The sequence below is a fragment of the Acomys russatus genome, chromosome 31, assembly GCF_903995435.1.
Source record: "Acomys russatus chromosome 31, mAcoRus1.1, whole genome shotgun sequence".
NCBI lineage: Eukaryota > Metazoa > Chordata > Mammalia > Rodentia > Muridae > Acomys > Acomys russatus.
In genome coordinates this window covers 38,225,234-38,230,347 of record NC_067167.1, presented here as the reverse complement: position 1 = coordinate 38,230,347, position 5,114 = coordinate 38,225,234, and the positions used below count along the sequence as shown (strand labels likewise).

The window sequence follows — 5,114 nt, the reverse complement described above, 5'->3', positions numbered from 1 at the left end:
AGGTATTTTAAAAGTAGAGATTATAAAAGTGATGAAGACAGGCGAATCAGATATGTATTGTTAACAAATTAGAAACAGATTGATAAAATACACACATGTAAGAAAGAAAATAAGCTTTATCCTGAGGCAAAGCTTCCTCCTAAGTTATGAAATGGACTTCTAACATTCAGGTAGCCATCATTGGTTAAGTGATATTCACTTCCTGTTTCATAGGCATCAACTGCTACCTGCACTTGAAACCTAATGGACTAATGAAAATTATAAATGATTACTTTCCTCTAAAGACGTCATATTAGATGAAGGAGAAAAATGATGACCTTTATGAAATAACGTCTTGAATTTACAGTCCATCTTTCCCACGTTGATAGGGATCATCGATGAAGAACAGCCTTTCCAGAAGTTTTCTGTAAATATGACCCAAAGTTCTTGTCCAAACGCAGATCTAGGTCAGCAGGTATGTAGCGGACATCGTGCTTTGCTGTGGAGCACACACTGATGAGCCACGGTCTATTCTGTGCATTTTTGTAGCTAACAAGAGCAAGAATTCAGAGAGGTCTTCACATGTCTATAACGTCAGCAATAATTAAATGTAAATTTCCTTATTGTTTCCCAAAGCATGGAAGGATATGAACAGATTAATACTCTCTAATCAGTCATTTCCCTCAGCCAGTGTCAATGTCCCAAAGTCTAACTAACAGAACAGAAAGGCTGCTTGAACTGAAGTCAACACTGTGGCATTCAGCAGCTTTTATATGCTCACAGTTTTGTGTAAATATTACTACTCACACCCTCTAGAGTGGTGGTTCTCAACTTGTGGGTCACGACCCCTTTAGGGTCCAACAACCCTTTCACAAGGATCACATATCAGATATCCTGACCATCAGATATTTATATTGCAACTCATGACAGTAGTAAAGTTATACTATGAAGTAGAAACAAAATTAATTTTATGCTTGGGGGTCACCATATCATGAGGAACTGTGTTAAAGGGATACAGCATTAGGCCAACTGAGAACTATTGCTCTAGGAACACCTGATACGCAGGAAGCAGTCACTGCTCAGCCCCTCCTACACACCTCCAGACCTACCAACCTGCTCTCTGTCTTTCTGCATGTCTTTGTTCTGAACAATTCAGAAAAAATGAGATCAAACTATTTATGGCCTTACATGTATTGCTTTTTAAAAACCTAATATAAAGCATTATTTTTGTTGAGGCATGTATTATTACCTTATTTCATGGTTGACTAATATTCTATTTTGTGGCTAACTGTATTTCCCTCATTCATCCATTGATATGTATTTAGTTTCATTTTTCATCTATTGTGAAATGTGCTATTATAACAAGCATGGACAATCATGTGTCAACATATGCTTTTACTTATCCGTAGGAGAAATTTTTCTGTGTGACATTATAGCCATATCCCGCTTTAAGTTCTTAGTGACAACATATGAGAATTTTAATACTCCACTTCTTCCCTATCATTTGTTTTTTGTTTAGTTTTGTTTGTGTGCGTATATGTCCATGTTCATGTGCGTGGAGGTACATATGTGTATTTGTGCTTTCATGTATGTATGTATGTATGTATGTATGTGCATATATGTGTGCATGTTCAAGTGTGTTGTAGGTGCTTGTTTGTTTGTGTGCGTGTGTGTAGGGTGTTTATGCATATGTGTATGTGTCTGCATATTTGTGCCTATTAATGAGTATGCAGGTGCACATGTGCGTGGGTCTATGTGTACCTGTGCATATATGTGTTTGTGCATACCTGTGTGCAAGTGTGAATGAGTACATGCCATGTTGTCAGGTGCTATTTCCTCTGTTTTTGAGACAAGGCCTCTACTTGTCCTGAAGTGTATCTAGCAGCTAGGCTGGGTGGCCAGGCATTCTACTTCCTCAGCACTAGAATGAGAAGAGTTTAACATCTAGCTTTTTAACTTAGGGATTGAGGGCCAAACTCAGGCCCCCATGCTTCTATCAATTGATCTTTTCCCGCCACCTCTGATTTGAACTTTTTTGCCATGTGTTTTTAACTAATGATTTTATTTATATAGGTTAAATGTACATAATAATGGGTTCCATTGTGACTTTTAAAATATGTACATAGTGTGGGAAGAATAATAGCCTTCAGTTTTCTTCTTTCTTTCTTTTTTTTCTTTTAATTTTATTAATTTATTCATATTACATCTCAATGGTTATCCCCTCCCTTGTATCCTCCCATTCCTCCCTCCCTGCCATTTTCCTCTTACTCCCCTCCCCTATGACTGTGACTGAGGGGGACCTCCTCCCCTGTACACACAGTTTTCCTTTTCTTTCATCCTCCCACTCCCAGTCTTATTAATTGCCTTCATTGTCTCAACTAGCCTCCCTAATACTTGCATATTTAGTGTTTGTGTTCAAGAGTATGTGTGTATGTGTGCGCACATGTGTGTGTGTGTGTGTGTGTGTGTGTGAGAGAGAGAGAGAGAGAGAGAGAGAGAGAGAGAGAGAGAGAGATGAGAGAGAGGAGAGAGAGCGAGAGAGAGAGAGAGAGAGAGAGAGAGAGAGAGAGAGAGAGAGAGAGAGAGAGAACTAATGTGTTTTAGGAGAATATGCATCTTACTTATGTCTGTACCACTGAAGAAAATCTCAAAGGGAGACATCTCATGAAAGTAATCACATTTGTTTTGATTTCAAGAGTTCAACAGCCATGTCATTTTGGAAATTCAGTGTTCCACATGGCTCCTCACACAATTTCTCTGATTTACATTATTTTTGTCCTTTTATTGATGTTTCCTGAGCCATCGAGGTAGTCTTAAAGATGTATTGTGTATAAAATAACATTTTTAGAGGCTTCACCATGGCGCCCAGGAGTTTTTGAAGGAGCTATATAACCTAACAGGCCCTCACTTTGCATTGTTTTTTTCAGCATGATGGGCACAGGGGTTACTGTAATGTCCAGCTAGGTTCTTGTGCTTTGATTGCACATTTGATATACAATTGATAGCAGTGATGTGCTTATTGTCCTGTCTAGGATCATTGGTCCTGTGTACCCTTTCTTTAGAGAAATGCCTATTTAAGCCCTCCATAGGTTATTTAATCAAGATGTTCATCTCTAGTCAATAGATGAACATATCTTTTACTTTAAATACCATAATATCAGCTATGTGAATAACAAACATGTTGTGCATTCTGTATAATGTCTTTACTATGTCCTTTGATGCATAAGAAATTTAAATTTTGCTAGAATATTTAGCAAGGGTCTTGTTGTCTCTAATTTTGATTTCATGCTTTAAAACATTTTCCAGAAACACACATTTTGAAGCATTAGTCCAGCAGTTTTCAACCTGTGGGTCCTCAACCGTTTGCGGTCAGCCAACCCATTCACAGGGGTTACATATCAGATATCCTGCATATCAGATATTTATGTTACAATTCATAACAGTAGCAGCATTATAGTGATGAAATGGCAAGGAAAAAAATTTATGGTTGGAGGGCAGCACAACGTGAGTAAAGCAGCAGTGCAGCACTAGGGAGGCTGAAAGCCACGGGGCACTGCAGCACTAGGGAGGCTGAAAGCCACGGGGCACTACAGCACTAGGGAGGCTGAAAGCCACGGGGCACTGCAGCACTAGGGAGGCTGAAAGCCACGGGGCACTGCAGCACTAGGGAGGCTGAAAGCCACGGGGCACTGCAGCACTAGGGAGGCTGAAAGCCACGGGGCACTGCAGCACTAGGGAGGCTGAAAGCCACGGGGCACTGCAGCACTAGGGAGGCTGAAAGCCACGGGGCTAGCTCTGGGCTTTCTTCTGGCAGGGTTATACTTTTGACTCTTGAACATACACTTTTGATCTTTTGAAGTTCATGTTTACTCCTGGTTGGTGTAATTTAATATTTTGCATGTACTTATTCAGTTTTAAAAATATCATTTGCTAGAAATGCTGTTTTATTTCCATTGAGTGTTCTTTTTTTAATTTTTTAAATTAATTTATTCATATTACATCTCAATTGTTACCCCATCCCTTGTATCCTCCCATTCCTCCCTCCTTCCCATTTTCCCCTTACTCCCCTCCCCTATGACTGTTCCTGAGGGGGGCTTCCTCCCTCTGTATATGCTTGATACCCTATATGACCATTGAGTGTTCTTGACGTTCTTTGATAACTAATACAAGTAATTGATTGTTGAAGTTATTTCTGCTCTCCTAGTTCTGGTCACTCAATACCCGTCCTCATTTCTATACCACAGTGTTTCAACTGCTGTGGCTTTTTGCTCGTTTTGAAATTATATGTGAGAATCTTCACATTATTTTCTTCTTTTAAAGCCTATTTTGCATAAACAAGTCAAGGGCTCCTCCCTGCAGAAGACTTCCAATTCAGTATTCCTTAGATGCCTGTATATTTTTTATTTAGGGTTAAGACCCCCATGAGATTTCTCCCTAACACATTAGTATGTTTGCAGTCCTGAAATCATACACATAAAATTTATTATATGGACTAAACAGATTGTATTTACATATTTGGGAATATATATGTATATATACAATTGTTGGAGAAAAAGAGGGCATGAATTTGAAAGAAAATAAGAGAGTACATGAAAGAGGTTAGAGGGAGGGATGGGAAGGGGGATATTATGTAATTATATTTTAATTTAAAAAAAACAACTATTTTGATAAAAAGGTGTTTGCTTTTGTTCTTTTGTATTCTTAGATGATTGTTGACTCCCTCTCTCTCTCTCTGCCCCTACGTGTGTGTGTGTGTGTGTGTGTGTGTGTGTGTGTGTGTGTGTCTGTCTGTCTGACTTTTGTTTTCTGCCAAGTTATAACATACTAGTTTTCATATTTTGATTGACATTAGAAATAAGAATTGGAATTTTCATGAGAATGACGGTGATTTCTGTCAAAATCACACTTTTCACATTGAAAAGTCCCTTCACCCCACACTGGAAAACCTTTTAATTAAACTCCATATAGGTGATGTTTGTTTCAAGGTAGCCTGCAGATCATTTGCCTTTTTCCCCACCTCTTCTTCGTTTCTCAGATTCTGTCTTTGACACCATGAGACTCGAACCTGACCTAACAACTTCTCATCCTTAGAGATGGATCCCCTTACCAGAGCCAGCAGATCCCAAAGCACACTT

General features: G+C 39.0%; 1 non-coding gene across 1 annotated transcript; it reads right to left on the bottom strand.

The window, feature by feature from the left end:
• Positions 1–606: 606 nt before the first annotated feature.
• Positions 607–737, bottom strand: LOC127183825 (small nucleolar RNA SNORA36 family). The gene has a single exon (XR_007830074.1). It is a non-coding gene; the product is annotated as a small nucleolar RNA SNORA36 family (small nucleolar RNA).
• Positions 738–5,114: the final 4,377 nt, after the last annotated feature.